The 24,984-nt window shown below is 46.7% G+C and overlaps 1 protein-coding gene across 3 annotated transcripts in view; it reads left to right on the forward strand.

Moving 5' to 3' along the window:
- Positions 1–752: 752 nt before the first annotated feature.
- THBS2 (thrombospondin 2) overlaps positions 753–24,984 on the forward strand; it is an 800,800-nt gene continuing 776,568 nt past the window's right edge. For 2 of the 3 annotated variants that reach the window (XM_069769328.1, XM_069769329.1), the window contains exon 1: positions 756–1,002. The gene's annotated coding sequence lies outside the window, so the exon portion shown is untranslated. Of the gene's footprint in view, positions 1,003–24,984 lie in introns of all 3 variants that reach the window. The other variant, XM_069769330.1, reaches the window with a different exon arrangement.

The raw sequence follows: 24,984 nt of genomic DNA on the forward strand, positions 1-24,984 counted from the left end.
GCGGCATCCCGCGGCCATTTTCCTGAAACCTCGGGAAGCCGAGAAGAACCATCTGCACACGCGCGGCCTCACAAAGATGGCCGCGCCCACCGATAAACGGCTGAATAGCGCAGATCACGCTATATTCCTTGAAGCTGCGCAGTGGATTCGCCAGTTGGACATGCGCACACCACTACGCCACCAACGGAGATCTGGGGGAGAAACAGCGCTGTCACCACGCCCATATGACCTGACCAGCGTGAGGGGCAGCCCAAAACGGCGACTTTACAAAGGTATTTTGGCAGCATACGTGGGGAATAAAGGCTCCAAAATACATTAATGTAAAGCACAGCTCTGCCCCTATTTAACGGTATTTTTAGTTCTTCTTGAAAAAACGGGGTGACAGGTTCTCTTTAAGAAAAGGTGCAGACGGAAAGGTGAATGGATCGCAAACGAAAAAAGCTGAGATAAACATCTGGCGCAGACGCATCAATGTAGAGCCCAAAATATTTCCATTCAGCCACAGCAGGAAAATGAGAAAAGGTCCATCTTTATTCCGATATTATCACATGAATGGAAGGCTACGTTATTATAGAGCAGCTCCAGCCCTTTGTCATGGTCACAAAACAGCCCTGAGGTGAATTGTACAGAGCCACCATAACTGCTCTGCACAGCTCCTCACACAAAGCTGGAGTCTCCCCCGTCCAGGGCTGTGGCCGCCGCCCCTCCTCACACAGAAGGGGGCAGGCTCCGGCACCATCACCTCCGCGCAGCAGGGGCACATTGTCAGCGATGACGGGGATTGTGTCATTCCACACTCGCCTTACTTTTTTTTTTCTAACTTTAAAGTGCTTCCTTATGGAGCTGATTGACAGCAAAGCTGGAGAGCAGAGTATATAAAAGAGTGAGAGCCTCTGCCTCCGCATTTTCCACAGGACGGGCAGGGAGACGTCTGAGGAAAGCATTATTCCACCGGCGCCTTCAGTGGAGCACACACTGTCCAGAGCACGGACTCGGCTGCAGGTTAGAAATGGGGACTCCCTCAGCGCCTATAGCTGGCGCCTATATACAGACACTCGTAGATGGATACAGATCGGACATGTGTGATTAGCTGTCTATCCATCTAGCCCATAGCTGGCTGTCTGTAGATCTGTCTGTCACCTATCTGTCTCATATCTATCATCTATCTGTCTATCTATCCATTATCTGTCTGTCTATCTATCCATTATCTGTCTGTCTATCTATCTGTAGATCTGTCTGTCACCTATCTGTCTCATATCTATCATCTAGCTCATATCTATCATCTATCTATCTGTAGATCTGTCTGTCACCTATCTGTCTCATATCTATCATCTATCTGTCTATCTATCCATTATCTGTCTGTCTATCCATCCATTATCTGTCTGTCTATATCTGTAGATCTGTCTGTCACCTATCTGTCTCATATCTATCATCTATCTGTCTATCTATCCATTATCTGTCTGTCTATCCATCAATTATGGTTGGAATTGTCCGGATTAGGAGCAGGACTGGCGGCACAGGGAAAGTTTGACATTTGTGCCCAGTGTGATAGGTCTGTGGTTAGTTGGCACTGGAGGACTTGGTACAGCTGGCGGCTCTGCTCAGAGCTGGCTGTATAGTCTGATGCAAGCTTCTATCTGGCCCTAAAGGGCTGCAGGGGGAGCCTGCCTGACTGCTGGAGAGGGGGCTACATTCGCTCATGCTATACATGAGGACATGGGTTTGGGCTATAGACAAAAGTAGGAGCTGGTCCCATATTTCTGCTCAGTTGGGCATCACTTTTCTTGTGTATGTATGACTATTCATTAGAGACTAGAAATATGCTTTTATGTATCAATAGTTAGAAATACTTGTCTTTATACATCATATTCAGTCCTGCGATTTATGCCTTCAAGTCTAATAGATTTTATCGTTCCCTCTATTGTGCCTACCTAAGGATAATTGTGTGTAGGAGACCTAATAATTGAGATCTGCTGGAAATTTAGATTTTTAATTGAGGATTTTGGATGGATCGATGCCTGATTTGTTGTGAGGCACATTCAATGTGATAGCTGTGGATTTAAGTTCAATGGTGAAATGACTTTGAAATTATTTAAAATTAATGGGATTTTGCCAAGCTGAATGCAATTTATCTAGAGGTAGTTCTGGGTAACCTGATTAAGGCAACAAGAAAGTGGCAGCATTTGGGAATTAGGGAGACTAGCTTTAGTTAGAGGCATTGTCGGACTGGGTGTGCCAAGGGCCCACCAGTAACATTGACTTTGCGTGGGCCCACTTTTCACCTGGATATAAATATTACATTACCCTCATTCAGAAATTTACCTATCTATAATATAACGCTGGGAGCGTCACTCTGTCCGAAGTCTTTATAGACTGCGCAAGCGTCGGCGCAGTCTGGACCCCACAGAGTGACGCAGCCCAGGAGATCGTGGTATGCGTAAGCACTGAACACACACCGCATCTCCAACGGATGTCTCGTATATCTATATAACAATTAAACTGGGTAGTTTGATTAGGCTGCTTTCACACATCAGGTTTTTGGTTTCAGGCTAAATCTGGCAAATTTGCTAAAAAACGGATCCGGCGTAAATTGTGAAAAACTGATGTACCGGATCCGTTTTTTAGCTGGATCCGGCTCTCTGTACTGCCCGTGTTTTTTGACTTCGTGGTGAGTGTGAGTGTGATTTTTTGTGTCCGGCAAAAAAGCCTGAAGGGACGGATCCACCACAAAACGGATGAAACGCATGTCCTTCAGGCACAATCCGGCGCTAATACAACTCTATGGGAAAAAAACGGATCAGGCGTAAGAAAAAAACTTATCCGGATTGTGCCTCAAACTGCCGGATTGTGCCTGAAACAAAAAAACTGATGTGTGAAAGCAGCCTTAAGGTACCGTCACACTAAGGCCGGCTTCACACTCAGCGTATGAAAATACGGTCCGTATATTACGGCCGTAATACGCTGAAATGTCCCGAAAATAGTGGTCCGTAGCTCCTCCGTAGGCAGGGTGTGTCAGCGTTTTTTGCGCATGGCATCCTCCGTATGTAATCCGTATGGCATCCGTACTGCGTGGTTTTCTCGCAGGCTTGCAAAACCAACATACCGCTATAGAAATGATCCATGTGTCCCAAAAAGAAAAAAATATATATATATATGTTGTATGTATGTATATATATATATATATATGTCATTAGACACATATATGTATATATATTAATATTTTTTCCAGCGCTATACAGCTTGAAAGCCGGTAATTCAATTACCGGCTTTTTCTTTCTCCTTCCTAAAACCCGACATGATTTGAGACATGGTTTACATACAGTAAACCATGTCTTCTCTCCATTTTTTTTGCAGATTCCACACTACTAATGTCAGTAGTGTGTATCTGCAAAATTTGGCCGTTCTAGCTCTTAAAATAAAGGGTTAAATGGCGGAAAAAATTGGCGTGGGCTCCCGCGCAATTTTCTCCGCCAGAGTAGTAAAGCCAGTGACTGAGGGCAGATATTAATAGCCTGGAGAGGGTCCACGGTTATTGGCCCCCCCCTGGCTACAAATATCTGCCCCCAGCCACCCCAGAAAAGGCACATCTGGAAGATGCGCCTATTCTGGCACTTGGCCACTCTCTTCCCATTCCCGTGTAGCGGTGGGATATGGGGTAATGAAGGGTTAATGCCACCTTGCTATTGTAAGGTGACATTAAGCCTAATTAATAATGGAGAGGCGTCAATTATGACACCTATCCATTATTAATCCAATTGAATGAAAGGGTTAAATAAAACACAAACACATTATTTAAAATTATTTTAATGAAATAAAAACAATGGTTGTTGGAGTATTTTATTCTACGCCCAATCCAGTCACTGAAGACCCTCGTTCTGTGAAAGAAAAAACATAATAAACCAACAATATACTTACCCTCCGCAGATCTGTAACGTCCAACGATGTAAATCCTTCTGAAGGGGTTAAAACATTTTGCAGCAAGGAGCTTTGCTAATGCAGGCTGCTCCTCGCTGCAAAACCCCGGGGAATGAATCTAAATATAGATCAATGAGCTATATTTAGCTTCATTTGCGGTGAGGCGCCCTCTGCTGGATGTTCATAGAACGTGGGAAATTTCCTAGAAAGCTCCCAGGCTATTAATATCTGCCCTCAGTCACTGGCTTTACTACTCTGGCGGAGAAAATTGCGCGGGAGCCCACGCCAATTTTTTCCGCCATTTAACCCTTTATTTTAAGAGCTAGAACAGCCAAATTTTGCAGATACACTCTACTGACATTAGTAGTGTGGAATCTGCAAAAAAAATGGAGAGAAGAAATGGTTTACTGTATGTAAACCATGTCTCAAATCATGTCGGGTTTTAGGAAGGAGAAAGAAAAAGCCGGTAATTGAATTACCGGCTTTCAAGCTGTATAGCGCTGGAATAAATAGTAATATATATACATATATGTGTCTCACTGACATATATATATATATACCTATTCTATGTGTACACATTTATTCTACCTATTCTACTGTAAGCTGTCAGTGTGATTTTACTGTACACCGCACTGAATTACCGGCTTTTCTCTCTAACAGCGCTGCGTATTTCTCGCAAGTCACACTGCTTGTCCGTGTGAAATCCGTATTTTTCACGCTTCCATAGACTTTCATTGGCGTATTTCTTGCGCAGTACGGTGACAAACGCAGCATGCTGCGATTTTGTACGGCCGTAGAAAGCCGTATAATACTGATCAGTAAAATACGGCAGATAGGAGCAGGGGCATAGAGAATAATTGTGCCGTATTTTTTGCGAGTTTTACGGACGTAGTTTCTGCGCTCTTACGTCCGTAAAACTCGCAAGTGTGAAGCCGGCCTTAGCGACGCTGCAGCGATACCGACAACGATGTCGATTGCTGCAGCGTCGCTGTTTGGTCGCTGGAGAGCTGTCACACAGCTCTCCAGCGACCAACGATCCCGAGGTCCCCGGGTAACCAGGGTAAACATCGGGTTACTAAGCTCAGGGCCGCGCTTAGTAACCCGATGTTTACCAAGGTTACCAGCATAAACGTTAAAAAAACAAACACTACATACTTACATTCCGTGTCTGTTCCCCGGCGCTCTGCTTTCCTCTGCACTGTCAGCGCCGGTCAGCCGGAAAGCAGAGCGGTGACGTCACCGCTGTGCTTTCCGGCTGGCTGGCGCTGACACAGGATGCAGGAGGAGTGCAGAGAAGCACAGCGCCGGGGACAGACAGCTGAAGGTAAGTATGTAGTGTTTGTTTTTTTAACGTTTATGCTGGTAACCAGGGTAAACATCGGGTTACTAAGCGTGGCCCTGCGCTTAGTAACCCGATGTTTTCCCTGGTTACCAGTGAAGACCTCGCTGGATCGGTGTCACACACGCCGATTCAGCGATGTCAGCGGGAAGTCCAGCGACGAAATAAAGTTCTGGACTTTCCTCAGCGACCAACGATCTCCCAGCAGGGGCCTGATCGTTGGTCGCTGTCACACATAACGATTTCCTTAACAATATCGTTGCTACGTCACAAAAAGCAACGATATCGTTAACGATATCGTTATGTGTGATGGTACCTTTAGTGAATGATGAGATGCTGCTTTTTTCCTGTACAGAGTGAATTATGTCACATACTGCCCATACAGTGGTGTTAGGTCCCCAGATCTGCACAGGGGCCCACCTGGGGATTCCCTGTTTGATCTATGGGCCAGTCCGAGCCTGGTTAGAGGTATATTAAGGTTCCTTACTGGTCAGAATAAAAGTTATATTTGATAGCCTTATACTATGTGCACACGTTCAGGATTTCTTGCAGAAATTTCCTGAGCAAAACCAGACATTTTCTGCAAGAAATCTGCATTCTTTTTTCTCACGTTTTTACCGCGTTTTTGTGCGTTTTATTGCAGATTTTTCCGGAGGTTCCCAATGCAATAATATAGTGGGAAATCCACAAAATTAATGAACATGCTGCGTTTTTTACCGCGATGCGTTTTTTTGCGGAAAAAAACGCATCATGTGCACAAAAATTTCGGAATGCATTCTAAATGATGGGATGCGTAATGTATGTTTTTTTTTCGAGTTTTTATAGCGAAAAATCTGCAACATGTGCACACAGCCTTAAGGTGCTGTCCTCACCAGTGGCGGATGCAGCTAATTGTGCATGTGCCCGTTGACTGTTTTTTTTGTTTTGTGAAGTAGAAACTGTTGCCAGTGTCAGTTATGCAGGCGAGAGAGTGGAAAACTGACAATAAGGGCTCGTTTCCATTTGCGAGAAACACGTCCGTGTCTCGCATGTGAAAACCAAGCTCTGGTGCCGACACTTGGGAGCGGAGCGTGCAGCTCCATGTGTTGCTATGCAGCCGCACGCTCCGCTCCCAAGTGCCGGCGCCAGAGCTTGGTTTTCACATGCGAGACACGGACGTGTTTCTCGCAAATGGAAACGAGCCCTAAATGTCAGGATTTCATCTGTGCTGCCTATTATTTATGATGATATGTGAAAACTGTCAGAAGTGGCAACTTTGTGTAAGACTACTAAAGTTGGTACCCACCAAAATGTAGTCCCAACTCCTTAGGCCGGCGTCACACTCGGCGTAAGACAATACGGTCCGTAAATTATGGCCGTAATACGCAGAAAAGTCCCCAAAATAGTGGTCCGTATCTCCTCCGTAAGCAGGGTGTGGCAGCGTATTTTGCGCATGGCATCCTCCGTATGTAATCCGCATGGCATCCGTACTGCGAGATTTTCTCGCAGGCTTGCAAAACCGACATACGGACATACAATGGATCCATGGGCTCAAAAAATCGTAACACACACACATATATATATATATATATATATATATACATACATATATATATATATATCAGTAATATTAATATTTAATATTAATATTCCATCCAGTGCGAGATAGCTTTAAAGCCAGTAATTCAATTACCGGCTTTTGCTATCTCCTTCCTAAACCCGACATGATATGAGACATGGTTTACATATAGTAAACCATCTCATATCCCCATTTTTTTGCATAAAATACGTCCGTAAAACACGTATTACACACGGCCCAATGATACTCTATGCCCCTGCTCCTATCAGCCATATTTTACCTCAGCTGTGGATCTCGGCAGTTCATCCAGAGTGATCATGGGCCTCTTGGCTGCTTCTTTGATCAGTCTTCTCCTTGTTTGAGATGAAAGTTTAGAGGGACTGCCGGATCTTGGTTGATTTGCAGTGGTATGATACTCTTTCCATTTCAATATGATCGCTTACACAGTGCTCCTTGGGATGTTTAAAGTTTTGGAAATCATTTTGTATCCAAGTCTGGCTTTAAACTTCTCCACAACAGTATCATGGACCTGCCTGTTGTGTTCTTTGGTCTTCATGATGCTCTCTGTGCTTCAAACAGAACCCTGAGACTATCACAGAGCAGGTGCATTTATATGGAGACTTGATTACACACAGGTGGATTATATTTATCATCATTAGGCATTTAGGACAACATTGGATCATTCAGAGATCAACAACGAACTTCTGGAGTGAGTTTGCTGCACTGAAAGTAAAGAGGTAGAATAATATTGCACGCCCCACTTTTCAGTTTTTGAATTTCCACAAAAATATAACATACGGTAACCAATAAATTTCGTTCAACATCACAATTGTGTTCCACTTGTTGTTGATTCTTCACCTAAAATTTACATTTGGTATCTTTATGTTTGAAGCATGATATGTGGGAAAAGGTTGAAAAGTTCAAGGGGGCCGAATACTTTCGCAAGGCACTGTACGCTACTGCACAGCGCGCCGATACAGTTATATTCTGCGACAGAGCAGAGAGAAAAGATCTCCTTGCTCTGCCGCCTGTCTTCTATGGGGCCCCTGAGCAGGCGGGGGGGGGACCCGGTGCCAGCATTGGGCCCCCCGCCCGTCATTGCAATTTCAGCTGTACCTGCATTTAGCCAATACAGCTGATCGCATTGATGGGAGAAGGAGCACTACGCTCCTTCTCCCATCATCCCCCTGTCAGCATCTGACGTCAATAACGTTGACACTGACAGCGGATGTGATGTCACTAACCAACGCCCATTCTCAGGAAGCAGGAGGACGAGAGGTGAGTATTTATTTTTTATGGAATCTGCCTTATACTACAGGGTCTGCCTATGGGGTGCTGCCTTATACTACAGGATCTGCCTATGGGGTGCTGTTTTATACTACAAGGTCTGCCTAGGGGGGTGCTGCCTTATACTACAGGGTCTGCCCATGGGGGTGCTGGCTTATACTACAGAGTCTGTCTATAGGGGTGCTACCTTATACTACAGGGTCTGCCTATAGGGGTGCTGCCTTATACTACATGGTCTGCCTATGGGGTGCTGCCATAGGTCTGCCTATGGGGTTCTGTCTTATACTACAGAGTCTGTCTATGGGGGTGCTGCGCTATACTACAGGGTCTGCCTATAGGGGTGCTGTCTTATACTACAAGGTCTGCCTGTGGGGGTGCTGCCTTATACTACAGGGTCTGCCTATGGGGGTGCTGCCTTATACTACAGAGTCTGCCTATAGGGTGCTGCCTTATACTACAGGGTCTGCCTATGGGGGTGCTGCCTTATACTACAGGGTCTGCCTGTCGGGTTCTGCCTTATACTACAGGGTCTGCCTATGGGGGTGCTGTCTTATACTACAAGGTCTGCCTGTGGGGGTGCTGCCTTATACTACAGGGTCTGCCTATGGGGGTGCTGCCTTATACTACAGAGTCTGCCTATGGGGTGCTGTCTTATACTACAGGGTCTGCCTATGGGGTGCTGTTTTATACTACAGGGTCTGCCTATGGGGTGCTGTTTTATACTACAAGGTCTGCCTGTTGGGGTTCTGCCTTAGATTACAGGATCTGCCTATGGGGGAGCTGTCTTATACTACAGTCTGCCTATGGGGGTGCTGCCATATACTACAGAGTCTGCCTATGGGGTGCTGCCTTAGATTAGAGTCTGCCTATGGGGGTGCTGCCTTATACTGCAGGGTCTGCCATTTGGGGTGCTGTTATACTACATTGTTTTCCTATGGGGTGCTGCCATATATTACAGGGTCTGCCTATGGGGGTGCTGCCTTATACTACAGGGTCTGCCTATGGGGTGCTATTTTATACTACAGGGTCTGCCTATAGGGGTGCTGCCTTATACTACAGGGTCTGCCTATGGGGGTGCTGCCTTATACTATAGGGTCTGCCTATGAGGTGCTGTTTTATACTACAGGGTCTACCTATGGGGTTCTGTCTTATACTACAGAATCTGTCTATGGGGGTGCTGCGCTATGCTCCAGGGTCTGCCTGTGGGGATGCTGCCTTATACTACAGGGTCTGCCTATGAGGGTGCTTTCTTATACTACAAGGTCTGCCTGTGGGGGTGCTGCCTTATACTACAGGGTCTGCCTATGGGGTGCTGTTTTATACTACAGGGTCTGCATATGGGGTTCTGTCTTATACTACAGAGTCTGCCTATGGGGGTGCTGTCTAAGGCCGGTTTCACATTTGCGTTTACCTGATCTGCGGCGGGCTGCGGACTTCCTCCATGAAGCCCCGCCCTCAGCTGCACCTCCACCGCTAGCTCCGCCTACTTCTGCATGCGGCCTGCGTACCTATCTTTAACATTAGGTACGCAGGTCATACCGCTATATGCGGATGCTTCCGCACAAGTAGTTTTGACGATGTGGCGACCAGTGTAGGATGCAGCCTGTAGCAATTTCTTTTTCTCTGCATCGTCAAAACGACTCATGCGAAAGCATCCACATGCAGCCGCATGACCTGCATACCTAATGTTAAAGATAGGTACGCAGGCCGCATGCAGAAGTAGGTGGGGCTAGTGGCGGAGGTGCGGCCGAGGGCGGGGCTTCACGGAGGAAGTCCGCAGCCTGTTGTGAATTCTGTGGCTGAGTTCACTTCTGTGGTCACAAGTGGTATTGCAGTCTCTGGGCTTCCTCCCTCAGGTGTTTTGGTGAGCTCGTTGGCTGCCTTGCTATTTAGCTCCACCTGAGTCTGTCTTCCTTGCTCCTTGTCAATGTTCCAGTGTTGGATCTGAGCTACTGCATCTTTCCTTGGGCCTGCTGCTCTGCTAGATAAGTGCTTCTAGTTTGTTTTCTGTTTTTTCTGTCCAGCTTGCTATTAACTTTTGCTGGAAGCTCTGAGAAGCAAAGGGGTGCACCGCCGTGCTGTTAGTTCGGCACGGTGGGTCTTTTTGCCCCTTTGCGTGGTTTTCGTTTTAGGGTTTTTTGTAGACTGCATAGTTCTCTTTGCTATCCTCGCTCTGTCTAGAATATCGGGCCTCACTTTGCTGAATCTATTTCATTCCTACGTTTGTCTTTTCATCTTGCTAACAGTCATTATATGTGGGGGGCTGCCTATTCCTTTGGGGTATTTCTCTGAGGTAAGTCAGGCTTGTATTTCTATCTTCAGGCTAGTCAGCTCCTCAGGCAGTGCCGAGTTGCATAGGTAGTGATAGGCGCAATCCACTGCTGCTTATAGTTGTGTGAGGATAGATCAGGTACTGCAGTCTACAGAGATTCCACGTCTCAGAGCTCGTCCTATTGTTTTTGGTTATTGCCAGATCTCTGTATGTGCGCTGATTACTGCACGCTGTGTTGCCTGATTGCCGGCCATAACAGTACAAGGAGCCACACCAATGATTCCCAATAGAGGGAAAAAAGAAATCCTGACATCATTTTTTTTTCTTAGCTCTGTCTTCAGTCTTTTTTTTCCCCTAGACATTAGAGTGCTTCAGGACACAGCTGTGGACATGGATATTCAGGCTCTGTGCTCCTCAATGGATAATCTCGTTGTAAATGTACAAAAGATTCAAGATACTATTGATCAGAAATCGATGCTAGAACCAAGAATTCCGATTCCTGATTTGTTTTTTGGTGATAGAACTAAGTTCCTGAGCTTCAGAAATAATTGTAAGCTATTTTTGGCCTTGAGACCTCATTCTTCTGGTAATCCTATTCAACAGGTTTTGATTATTATTTCTTTTTTGCGCGGCGACCCACAGGACTGGGCGTTTTCTCTTGCACCAGGAGATTCTGCATTGAGTAATGTTGATGCATTTTTCCAGGCGCTGGGATTGCTTTACGATGAGCCTAATTCAGTGGATCAGGCTGAGAAAAATCTGCTGGCTTTATGCCAGGGTCAGGATGATGTAGAAGTATATTGTCAGAAATTTAGGAAGTGGTCAGTACTCACTCTGTGGAATGAATCTGCACTAGCGGCTTTGTTCAGAAAGGGTCTCTCTGAAGCTCTTAAGGATGTAATGGTGGGATTTCCTATGCCTGCTGGTTTGAATGAGTCTATGTCCTTGGCCATTCAGATCGGTCGTCGCTTGCGCGAGCGTAAATCTGTGCACCATCTGGCGGTATTGTCTGAGAGTAAACCTGAGCCTATGCAATGCGACAGGACTATGACTAAAGTAGAACGGCAAGAACACAGACGTCTGAACAGACTGTGTTTCTATTGTGGTGATTCTACTCATGCTATTTCTAATTGTCCTAAACGCACTAGGCGGTTCGATAGCTCTGCCGTTATTGGTACTGTACAGTCCAAATTCCTTTTGTCCATTACCTTAATGTGCTCTTTGTCATCGTATTCTGTCATGGCGTTTGTGGATTCAGGCGCTGCCCTGAATCTGATGGATTTGGATTATGCTAAACGTTGTGGATTTTTCTTGGAGCCTTTGCGGTGTCCTATTCCGTTGAGAGGAATTGATGCTACACCTTTGGCCAAGAATAAGCCTCAGTACTGGGCCCAGCTGACCATGTGCATGGCTCCTGTACATCAGGAAGTTATTCGCTTTCTGGTACTGCATAATTTGCATGATGTGGTCGTGTTGGGGTTGCCATGGCTACAAACCCATAATCCAGTATTGGATTGGAACTCTATGTCGGTAACCAGCTGGGGTTGTCAGGGAGTACATGGTGATGTTCCATTTTTGTCTATTTCGTCATCCATTCCTTCTGACATCCCAGAGTTCTTGTCGGACTTTCAGGATGTATTTGAAGAGTCCAAGTCTGATGCCCTACCTCCGCATAGGAATTGTGATTGTGCTATCGATTTGATTCCTGGTAGTAAATTCCCTAAGGGTCGTTTATTTAATTTGTCCGTACCTGAACACACCGCTATGCGCAGTTATGTGAAGGAGTCCCTGGAGAAGGGACATATTCGCCCATCGTCGTCACCATTGGGAGCAGGGTTCTTTTTTGTAGCCAAGAAGGATGGTTCGCTAAGACCGTGTATTGATTACCGCCTTCTTAATAAGATCACTGTTAAGTTTCAGTATCCCTTGCCATTGATTTCTGACTTGTTTGCTCGGATTAAGGGGGCTAGTTGGTTTACTAAGATTGATCTTCGTGGTGCGTATAATCTGGTGAGAATCAGGCAGGGAGATGAATGGAAAACGGCATTTTATACGCCCGAGGGTCATTTTGAGTATCTGGTGATGCCGTTCGGACTTGCCAATGCTCCATCTGTTTTTCAGTCTTTTATGCATGACATTTTCCGTGAGTATCTGGATAAATTCTTGATTGTTTACTTGGATGACATTTTGATCTTCTCAGATGATTGGGAGTCTCATGTGAAGCAAGTCAGAATGGTTTTCCAGGTACTGCGTGCTAATTCCTTGTTCGTGAAGGGATCAAAGTGTCTCTTCGGTGTGCAGAAAGTTTCATTTTTGGGGTTCATCTTTTCCCCTTCTACTATCGAGATGGATCCGGTTAAGGTTCAGGCCATCCAGGATTGGACTCAGCCGACATCTCTAAAAAGTCTGCAGAAATTCCTGGGCTTTGCTAATTTTTATCGTCGCTTCATCTGTAATTTTTCTAGCATTGCCAGACCATTGACCGATTTGACCAAGAAGGGTGCTGATTTGGTTAATTGGTCTTCTGCTGCCGTGGAAGCTTTTCAGGAGTTGAAGCGTCGTTTTTGCTGTGCCCCTGTGTTGTGTCAACCTGATGTTTCTCTTCCGTTCCAGGTCGAGGTTGATGCTTCTGAGATTGGTGCAGGGGCGGTTTTGTCACAGAGAGGTTCTGGTTGCTCAGTGTTCAAACCATGTGCTTTCTTTTCCAGGAAATTTTCTGCTGCTGAGCGTAATTATGATGTGGGCAACCGAGAGTTGCTGGCCATGAAGTGGGCATTCGAGGAGTGGCGTCATTGGCTTGAGGGTGCTAAGCATCGCGTGGTGGTATTGACTGATCATAAGAACCTTACTTATCTTGAGTCTGCCAAGCGCTTGAATCCTAGACAGGCCCGTTGGTCGTTATTTTTTGCTCGTTTTGATTTTGTGATTTCATACCTTCCGGGCTCTAAAAATGTGAAGGCGGATGCTCTGTCTAGGAGTTTTGTGCCCGACTCTCCGGGGTTATCTGAGCCGGCGAGTATCCTCAAGGAAGGAGTCATTGTGTCTGCCATCTCCCCTGATTTGCGGAGAGTGTTGCAGAAATTTCAGGCTAATAAACCTGATCGTTGTCCGGCCGAGAAACTGTTCGTCCCTGATAGGTGGACTAGTAAAGTTATCTCTGAACTTCATTGTTCGGTGCTGGCCGGTCATCCAGGAATCTTTGGTACCAGGGAGTTGGTTGCTAGATCCTTCTGGTGGCCATCTCTGTCACGGGATGTGCGTGCTTTTGTGCAGTCCTGTGGAATTTGTGCTAGGGCTAAGCCCTGCTGTTCACGTGCCAGTGGGTTGCTTTTGCCCTTGCCGGTCCCGAAGAGGCCTTGGACACATATTTCGATGGATTTCATTTCTGACCTTCCCGTTTCTCAAAAAATGTCGGTCATTTGGGTGGTCTGTGATCGCTTTTCTAAAATGGTCCATCTGGTGCCCTTGGTTAAATTGCCTTCCTCCTCTGATTTGGTGCCTTTGTTCTTCCAGCATGTGGTTCGTTTACATGGCATTCCTGAGAATATTGTTTCTGACAGAGGTTCCCAGTTTGTCTCGAGGTTCTGGCGAGCCTTTTGTGGTAGGATGGGCATTGACCTATCTTTCTCCTCGGCCTTCCATCCTCAGACTAATGGCCAGACCGAACGAACCAATCAGACCTTGGAAACATATCTGAGATGTTTTGTTTCCGCTGACCAGGATGATTGGGTGTCATTTTTGCCGTTGGCTGAGTTCGCCCTTAATAATCGGGCCAGCTCGGCTACCTTGGTTTCACCATTTTTCTGCAATTCTGGGTTCCATCCTCGTTTCTCTTCAGGACAGGTTGAGTCTTCGGACTGTCCTGGTGTGGATTCTGTGGTGGACAGGTTGCAGCAGATCTGGACTCAGGTAGTGGACAATTTGACCTTGTCCCAGGAGAAGGCTCAGCTTTTCGCTAATCGCAGACGCCGTGTGGGACCCCGACTTCGTGTTGGGGATCTGGTTTGGTTATCTTCTCGTCATATTCCTATGAAGGTTTCCTCTCCTAAATTTAAACCTCGTTTTATTGGTCCGTATAGGATTTCTGAGATTCTCAATCCGGTGTCTTTTCGTCTGACCCTCCCAGACTCCTTTTCCATACATAATGTATTCCATAGGTCGTTGTTGAGGAGATACGTGGCACCTATGGTTCCATCTGTGGAGCCTCCTGCCCCTGTTTTGGTGGAGGGGGAATTGGAGTATATTGTGGAGAAGATTTTGGATTCTCGTGGCTCTAGACGGAAACTCCAGTATCTGGTCAAATGGAAGGGTTATGCTCAGGAAGATAATTCCTGGGTTTTTGCCTCTGATGTCCATGCCCCAGATCTTGTTCGTGCCTTTCATGTGGCTCATCCTGGTCGGCCTTGGGGTTCTGGTGAGGGTTCGGTGACCACTCCTCAAGGGGGGGGTACTGTTGTGAATTCTGTGGCTGAGTTCACTTCTGTGGTCACAAGTGGTATTGCAGTCTCTGGGCTTCCTCCCTCAGGTGTTTTGGTGAGCTCGTTGGCTGCCTTGCTATTTAGCTCCACCTGAGTCTGTCTTCCTTGCTCCTTGTCAATGTTCCAGTGTTGGATCTGAGCTACTGCATCTTTCCTTGGGCCTGCTGCTCTGCTAGATAAGTGCTTCTAGTTTGTTTTCTGTTTTTTCTGTCCAGCTTGCTATTAACTTTTGCTGGAAGCTCTGAGAAGCAAAGGGGTGCACCGCCGTGCTGTTAGTTCGGCACGGTGGGTCTTTTTGCCCCTTTGCGTGGTTTTCGTTTTAGGGTTTTTTGTAGACTGCATAGTTCTCTTTGCTATCCTCGCTCTGTCTAGAATATCGGGCCTCACTTTGCTGAATCTATTTCATTCCTACGTTTGTCTTTTCATCTTGCCAACAGTCATTATATGTGGGGGGCTGCCTATTCCTTTGGGGTATTTCTCTGAGGTAAGTCAGGCTTGTATTTCTATCTTCAGGCTAGTCAGCTCCTCAGGCAGTGCCGAGTTGCATAGGTAGTGATAGGCGCAATCCACTGCTGCTTATAGTTGTGTGAGGATAGATCAGGTACTGCAGTCTACAGAGATTCCACGTCTCAGAGCTCGTCCTATTGTTTTTGGTTATTGCCAGATCTCTGTATGTGCGCTGATTACTGCACGCTGTGTTGCCTGATTGCCGGCCATAACAGCAGCCCACCGCAGATCAGGTAAACGCTAGTGTGAAACTAGCCTTATACTACAGAGTCTGCATATGGGGGTGCTGCCTTATACTACAGGGTCTGTCTATGGCAGTAGTGCCTTATACTACAGGGTCTGTCTATGGGATGCTGCCTTAGATTACAGGATCTGCATATGGGGGAGCTGTCTTATACTACAGTCTGCCTATGGGGGTGTTGTCTTATACTGCAGGGTCTTCCTATGGGGTGCTGCCATATATTACAGGGTCTGCCTATGGGGGTGCTGTCCTATACTACAGGGTCTGCCTGTGGGGGTGCTGCCTTATATTACAGGGTCTACTTATGGGGGTGCTGCCTTATACTATAAGGTCTGCCTGTGGGGTGCTGCCTTATACTACAGGGTCTGCCTATAGGGGTGCTGCCTTATACTTCAGGGTCTGCCTATGGGGTGCTGTTTTATACTACAGGGTCTGCTTATGGGGGTGCTGCCTTATACTACAGGGTCTGCCTATGGCGGTGCTGCCTTATACTACAGGGTCTGCCTATGGGGTGCTTCCTTATACTACAGGGTCTGCGTATGGGGGAGCTGTCTTATACTGCAGGGTCTGCCTATTGGGGTGCTGTCTTATACTACAGGATCTGCCTACTGGGATGCTGCTTTATACTACAGGGTCTGCCTATGGGGTTCTGCCTTATACTACATGGTCTGCCTATGGGTGCTGCCTTGTGCTATTGAGTCTGCCTATGGATGCTGCCTTGTGCTATCGAGTCTGCCTATGGGGGGTGCATTATACAATATAGAGTTTGCCTATGGGGGTTGCCTTGTGCTATAGAGTCTACCTATGGGGGTGTATTATACAATATAGAGTAGGCCTGTGGGGAGTGCATTATACTATATGGAGGCTTATGGAGAGTGCATTATACTATATGGAGGCTTATGGGGAGTACATTATACTACATTTAGGACTATCTGGTGCATTATACTATATGGAGGCTATCTAGGGGGGCATCATACAGTGTGGAGATTACAGTGAGGGGGCTATCGTACAGTGTGGGGATTGCAGTGAAGGGGCCATCATACAGTGTTGGAGCTATCAGTTTGGAGGCTACTAAGGGGTCAGTATACTGTGTGGGTGGTGCTATACCTTGAGGGGGCATAATACTGTGTATAAGAGAGCATCATGCTGTGTATAGGGGAGCTGTACAGGGGGCAGACTCGGGACAATATTAAATGTTAGGTGGGCACTTATTGTTGTAGGGGAACTCAGGTTACTGTGACTATCAAAGGTGCACACAGGGCATTATTACTTTCTAGGGGGCAAAATGTGGGCACTGTTTTTTAGGGCACTTGCACCCGGCATTACTATATTATAGAGGGTTGCTATAGAATTTAGAGGGCACAGAGAACCACACAGCAGTTGCAGTAATAGGGACACATACGGCAGCAGCGGCTCAGAATTGGGTTACCAGCAGGATGAGGGGTTTGTGCAGGTTGGGAATAGATGGTGATGGCTGGAAAATGAGGCGTGAAACGTGTCTTTGTTATATTCTCTGCAGCCGAGTCGTGGCTGGAAAAAGTTGTCATGTCGGTCTAGGCCAGATGGAAAAGATGGCAAAAATGAACGATTCCATCACAAAGAATGTCAGTGATAAGACATTATCTGTAACTACTGTGATCTCTTATATCATATGGCGGTAATATCCATGATGGTCTTTATATAGAGATTATCTCCAGTAACATCGCTGTCATCTGCTGAGGTTCTCCTCCACTACAATGGTGCGTCACCCAGTTGTAATCAAGGTTACCTGGTTAGGAGCCCACTCAGACGTTTCGCACCCCATGAACCAACACCCTAACTATGCCTCTGGATTGAGACAAAGGCACTAGGCAAACGGGTGGTCAAAGGCAAATCCAAGGTCCATCAACACAGATCAAACTACTAGAACTGTAAGCACTAGTGTTGAGCGATACCTTACGATATCCAGAAGTATCTGATTGGATCGGCCGATATCCCAAAAATATCTGATATCGCCGATACCGATACCCAATACCAATGCAAGTCAATGGGACACAAATATCGGAATGTAAATGGGCCCTTTCTGTCCTTCTACACCTGTTCTGGAGGGGGGAAGAGTGTGAACGGTGTGTGGGCGGACACTGTGCGTGTTTGTGTGCGGGTGGGGTCTGTGCGGGCCTGCCGGGGCTCTGTACGGGGCTCTGTGCGGGCCTGCCAGGGCTCTGTGCGGGCTGACCGGGCTTTCTACGGGCCTGCTGAGGGTCTGTACGGGCCTGCTGGGGCTCTGTGCGGGCCTGCTGGGGCTCTGGTTGGGCCTGCTGGGGCTCTGATTGGGCCTGCTGGGGCTCTGTGCGGGCCTGCTGGGGCTCTGCGCGGGCCTGCCGGGGGTCTGTGCGTGTGTGCAGACGATGCCTGCTACAGTGACAGTGATTGACACATTAGCCAATGATGGGACAGTAGTAGTCCCATCATCCGGCTAATGTGTTGAATTGAAAGAAAAAAAAAAACATACAGACATACAGTACATTAACCCCTTCCCGACCTTTGACGCATACGCTGCGTCATGAAAGTCGGTGCCATTCCGACCCATGACGCAGCATATGCGTCATGGAAAGATCGCGTCCCTGCAGATCGGGTGAAAGGGTTAACTCCCATTTCACCCGATCTGCAGGGACAGGGGGAGTGGTAGTTTAGCCCAGGGGGGGTGGCTTCACCCCCTCGTGGCTACGATCGCTCTGATTGGCTGTTGAAAGTGAAACTGCCAATCAGAGCGATTTGTAATATTTCACCTAAAAAAATGGTGAATGGTAAAATATTACAATCCAGCCATGGCCGATGCTGCAATATCATCGGCCATGGCTGGACACACTAATGTGCACCCACCCCACCCCTCCGATCGCCCCCCCAGCCCCCCGATCTGTGGTCCGCTCCCCTCGGTCCTGTGCTCCGCTCCCCCGTCCTACTGCCCGCTCCCCCTGTGCTCCAATCACACCCCCCGTGCTCCAAACAAACCCCCTGCACTCCAATCCCCCCCGCACAGCGATCCCCCCCCGCACAGCGATCCACCCGCCCGCACAGCGATCCCCCACTCCGTGCTCCAATCCACCCCCCCGTGTTCCGATCCACCCCCCCGTGCTCCGACGCCCCCCCCGTGCCCTGATCTCCCCCCCTTATACTTACCTGGCCTCCCGGGGACCGTCCGTCTTCTTCCCTGGGCGCTGCCATCTTCCAAAATGGCGGGCGCATGTGCAGTGCGCCCGCCGAATCTGCCGGCCGGCAGATTCGTTCCAGAGTGAATTTTGATCACTGAGATATAACCTATCTCAGTGATCAAAATAAAAAAAAAAGTAAATGACCCCCCCCCCCCCCTTTGTCACCCCCATAGGTAGGGACAATAAAAAAAAAATATATATTTTTTTTCCACTAAGGTTGGGGTAAGAACTAGGGTTAGGGTTAGGGGTAGGGTTAGGGTTAGGGGTAGGGTTAGGGGTAGGGTTAGGGGTAGGGCTAGGGTTAGGGGTAGGGTTAGGGTTAGGGGTAGGGTTAGGGGTAGGGTTAGGGGTAGGGTTAGGGTTTCGGTATGTGCACACGTATTCTGGTCCTCTGCGGATTTTTCCGCTGCGGATTTGATAAATCCGCAGTGCTAAACCGCTGCGGAATTATGGCGGATTTACCGCGTTTTTTCTGCGCATTTCAATGCGGTTTTACAACAGCGATTTTCTATTTGAGCAGTTGTAAAACCGCTGCGGAATCCGCAGAAAGAAGTGACATGCTGCGGAATGTAAACCGCTGCGTTTCCGTGCAGTTTTTCTGCAGCATGTGTACAGCGATTTTTGTTTCCCATAGGTTTGCATTGAACTGTAAACTCATGGGAAACTGCTGCGGATCCGCAGCGTTTTCCGCAGCGTGTGCACATACCTTTAGAATTAGGCTATGTGCACACGGTGCAGATTGGCCGCTGCGGATCCGCAGCAGAGTTCCATCAGGTTTACAGTACCATGTAAACATATGGAAAGCCAAATCCGCTGTGCCCATGGTGCGGAAAATACCGCGCGGGAACGCTGCGTTGTATTTTCCGCAGCATGTCAATTCTTTGTACGGATTCCGCAGAGTTTTACACCTGTTCCTCAATAGGAATCCGCAGGTGAAATCCGGACAAAAAACACTGGCAATCCGCGGTAAATCCGCAGGTAAAACGCAGTGCCTTTTACCCGTGGATTTTTCAAAAATGGTGCTGAAAAATCTCATACGAATCCGCAACGTGGGCACATAGCCTTAGGGCTAGGGTTGGGTTGGAATTAGGGTTGTGGTTAGGGTTAGGGGTGTGTTGGGGTTAGGGGTGTGTTGGGATTACGGGTGTGTTGGGGTTAGGGTTGTGATTAGCGTTATGGCTACAGTTGGGATTAGAGTTAGGGGTGTGTTGGGGTTAGTGTTGGAGTTAGAATTGAGGGGTTTCCACTGTTTAGGCACATCAAGGGGTCTCCAAACGCAACATGGCGCCACCATTGATTCCAGCCAATCTTGTATTCAAAAAGTCAAATGGTGCTCCCTCACTTCCGAGCCCCGACGTGTGCCCAAACAGTGGTTTACCCCCACATATGGGGTACCAGCATACTCAGCACAAACTGCGCAACAATTACTGGAGTCCAATTTCTCCTGTTACCCTTGAGAAAATAAAAAATTGCTTGCTAAAACATCATTTTTGAGGAAAGAAAAATGATTTTTTATTTTCACGGCTCTGCGTTGTAAACGTCTGTGAAGCACTTGGGGGTTCAAAGTGCTCACCACATATCTAGATAAGTTCCTTTGGGGTCTAGTTTCCAAAATGGGGTCACTTGTGTGGGGTTTCTACTGTTTAGGCACACCAGGGGCTCTGCAAACGCAACGTGACGCCCGCAGACCATTCCATCAAAGTCTGCATTTCAAAAGTCATTACTTCCCTTCTGAGCCCCCACGTGTGCCCAAACAGTGGTTTACCCCCACACATGGGGTATCAGCGTACTCAGGAGAAACTGGACAACAACTTTTGGGGTCCAATTTCTCCTGTAACCCTTGGTAAAATAAAAAATTCTGGGCTAAAAAATTATTTTTGAGGAAAGAAAACGTATTTATTATTTTCACGGCTCTGTGTTATAAACTTCTGTAAAGCACTTGGGGGTTGAAAGTGCTCACCACATATCTAGATAAGTTCCTTTGGGGGTCTAGTTTCCAAAATGGGGTCACTTGTGGGGGGTTTCTACTGTTTAGCCACATCAGGGGCTCTGCAAACGCAACGTGACGCCCGCAGAGCATTCCATCAAAGTCTGCATTTCAAAACGTCACTACTTCACTTCCGAGCCCCAGCATGTGCCTAAACAGTGGTTTACCCCCACATATTGGGTATCAGCGTACTCATGAGAAACTGGACAACAACTTTTGGGGTCAAATTTCTCCTGTTACCCTTGGGAAAATAAAAAATTGCGGGCTAAAAAATCATTTTTGAGAAAAGAATTTTTCTTTTTTTTTTTCATGGCTCTGCGTTATAAACTTCTGTGAAGCACTTGAGGGTTCAAAGTGCTCACCACACATCTAGATTAGTTCCTTTGGGGGTCTAGTTTCCAAAATGGGGTCATTTGTGGGGGATCTCTAATGTTTAGGCACACAGGGGCTCTCCAAACGCGACATGGTGTCCGCTAATGATTGGAGCTAATTTTCCATTTAAAAAGCCAAATGGCGTGCCTTCCCTTGTGAGCCCTGCCGTGCGCCCAAACAGTGGTTTACCCCCACATATGGGGTATCAGCGTACTCAGGACAAACTGGACAACAATATTTGGGGTCCAATTTCTCCTATTACCATTGGCAAAATAGGAAATTCCAGGCTAAAAAATCATTTTTGAGAAAAGAAAAATTATTTTTTATTTTCATGGCCCTGCATTATAAACTTCTGTGAAGCACCTGGGGGTTTGAAGTGCTCAGTATGCATCTAGATAAGTTCCTTGGGGGGTCAAGTTTCCAAAATGGGGTCACTTGTGGGGGAGCTCCATTGCATAGGCACACAGGGGCTCTCCAAATGCGACATGGTGTCCGCTAACAAATGGAGCTAATTTTCCATTCAAAAAGTCAAACGGCGCGCCTTCCCTTCTGAGCCCTGCCGTGTGCCCAAACAGTGGTTTACCCCCACATATGAGGTATCGGCGTACTCGGGAGAAATTGCTCAACAAATTTTAGGATCCATTTTATCCTATTGCCCATGTGAAAATGAAAAAATTGAGGCGAAAAATTTTTTTTTGTGAAAAAAAAGTACTTTTTCATTTTTACGGATCAATTTGTGAAGCACCTGAGGGTTTAAAGTGCTCACTAGGCATCTAGATAAGTTCCTTGGGGGGTCCAGTTTCCAAAATGGGGTCACTTGTGGGGGAGCTCCAATGTTTAAGCACACAGGGTCTCTCCAAACGCGACATGGTGTCCGCTAACGATGGAGATAATTTTCCATTCAAAAAGTCAAATGGCGCTCCTTCCCTTCCGAGCCTTACCATGTGCCCAAACAGTGGTTTACCCCCACATGTGAGGTATCGGTGTGCTCAGGAGAAATTGCTAAACAAATTTTAGGATCCATTTTATCCTGTTGTCCATGTGAAAATGAAAACATTGAGGCTAAAAGAATTTTTTTTGTGAAAAAATAGTACTTTTTCATTTTTACGGATCAATTTGTGAAGCAGCTGGGGGTTTAAAGGGCTCACTATGCATCTAGATAAGTTCCTTGGGGCGTCTAGTTTCCAAAATGGGGTCACTTGTGGGGGAGCTCCAATTTTTAGGCACACGGGGGCTCTCCAAACTTGACATGGTGTCCGCTAAAGAGTGCAGCCAATTTTTCATTCAAAAAGTCAAATGGCGCTCCTTCCCTTCCAAGCCCTGCCGTGAGCCCAAACAGTGGTTTACCCCCACATATGAGGTATCAGCGTACTCAGGACAAATTGGACAACAACTTTCGTGGTTCAGTTTCTCCTTTTACCATTGGGAAAATACAAAAATTGTTGCTGAAAAATCATTTTTGTGACTAAAAAGTTAAATGTTCATTTTTTCCTTCCATGTTGCTTCTGCTGCTGTGAAGCACCTGAAGGGTTAATAAACTTCTTGAATGTGGTTTTGAGTACCTTGAGGGGTGCAGTTTTTAGAATGTGTCACTTTTGGGTATTTTCAGCCATATAGACCCCTCAAACTGACTTCAAATGTGAGGTGGTCCTTAAAAAAAATGGTTTTGTAAATTTTGTTGTAAAAATGAGAAATCGCTGGTCAAATTTTAACCCTTATAACTTCCTAGCAAAAAAAAATTTTGTTTCCAAAATTGTGCTGATGTAAAGTAGACGTGTGGGAAATGTTATTTATTAACTATTTTGTGTCACATACCTCTCTGGTTTAACAGAATAAAAATTCAAAATGTGAAAATTGCGAAATTTTCAAAATTTTTGCCAAATTTCCGTTTTTATCACAAATAAACACAGAATTTATTGACCTAAATTTACCACTAACATGAAGCCCAATATGTCACGAAAAAACAATCTCAGAACCGCTAGGATCCATTGAAGCGTTCCTGAGTTATTACCTCATAAAGGGACACTGGTCAGAATTGCAAAAAACGGCAAGGTCTTTAAGGTCAAAATAGGCTGGGTCATGAAGGGGTTAAACAGAGTACATACTCACTATTACTTGTCACTTTGTTTCCCGAAGCCAGTGTCACCTGTAAAAAAATATTAAAATAACGAACCACCAATATACTCCCTGTCCGCAGAAATCCACGAATGTCCCACGACGATCTCCCGTGGAGAACGGCAGCAACAGCTGATGCGACTGCTCTCCAGGGGCTCCAGGAACACAATAACGGGAGGAAGGTATCCTTCTGCACAGTATTCCTCTGCCGCTGTAAAAAAATAGTCCCTAGTCTCCCTTTTAGCATTGCTGTGTGAGAAATTTTCCCATGCAGCAATTGCCATAAAGTGAGACTTTGAACTATAGTAACCTCAGTGATGCACTGCAGGAGCCATTGTCTCCTGTCCCTGTGTCACTGAGGGTCCTATAGAGCAGTGACATCTCCCGATGTCACTGTTCTATAGGGAAGATCTTCGTGGGACACTTGTTAATTGGACTACGGCGGACAGGTAGTATACGGTTTATTTTACGTTTTTTGCAGGTGCTGAAGTATGGTAAGTATGGTTAAATGAAGAATATTAAAATAATTTTTTCCTAATGTGTGCGTGTTTTATTAACCCGTTATTACTATTGGATTAATAATGGATAGGCGTCTTATTGACGCCTCTCTATTATTAACCCGGCTTATTGTCACCTTACAATAGCAAGGTGACATTAACCCCTTATTACCCCATATCCCACCGCTACACAGGAGTGGGAAGAGAGGGGCTAAGTGCCGGAATTGGCGCATCTTACAGATGCGCCATTTCTGGGGTGGCTGCGAACTGGTATTTGTAGCCGTGGGGGGGGACAATATCCATGGCCCCTCTCTAGGCTATGAATATCAGCCTGCAGTTGTCTGCGTAGCCTACAAATATTGGCCCTCGGCCGTCGGCTTTCCCCCTCTAGCGCAGAAAATTACGCTGGAGCCCACACCGTTTTTATTATTTTATTATTTTTAAATTAAACGCTCATTAAGGCCTCTTTCACACTTGCAATGGTACGGGGCCGTCCCTTTGCGTCGGGCCGACGTACTGACGCACGTTGTGAAATTTGTGCATGACGTGGGCAGCGGATGCAGTTTTTCAATGCATCCGCTGCCCATTCTGAAGTCTGGGGAGGATGGGGTGGAGTTTCGGTCGCGCATGCGTGGTAGAAAATGGCCATTTTTTTCTCCGTCGCATCCGCCATTTTCTACCACGCATGCGCGGCCGAAACTCCACCTCATCCTCCCTGGACTTCAGAATGGGCAGTGGATGTGTTGAAAAACTGCATCCACTGCCCATGTCGTGCACAAATTTCACAACGTGCGTCGGTACGTCGGCCCGACGCATATCGACGGCCCCGTACCGACGCAATTGTGAAAGAGGCCTTAAGGAGCGTTGAATTAAAAAAAAAAAAAACAGAAAAAAATGGCGTGGGCTCCCGCACAAGCTGATGGCCATTATTTGTAGACTGCTATGAATATCAGCCCGCAGCTGTCTGCGTAGCCTTTACTGGCTATTAAAATAGGGGGAGCCCCCCAAAAAATGACGTGGGATCCCGCTATATTTTATAGCCAGAAAGGCTACGCAGACAGCTGCCGGCTGATATTCATAGCCTAGTGAGGGGCCATGGATATTGCCCCCCCCCCCCCGGCTACAAATACCAGTTCGCAGCCGCCACAGAAATGGCGCATCTCTTCCCACTCCCGTGTAACGGTGGGATATGGGGTAATAAGGGGTTAATGTCACCTTGCTATTG

The sequence above is a fragment of the Ranitomeya imitator genome, chromosome 5 (genome assembly GCF_032444005.1).
Source record: "Ranitomeya imitator isolate aRanImi1 chromosome 5, aRanImi1.pri, whole genome shotgun sequence".
NCBI classification, from domain to species: domain Eukaryota; kingdom Metazoa; phylum Chordata; class Amphibia; order Anura; family Dendrobatidae; genus Ranitomeya; species Ranitomeya imitator.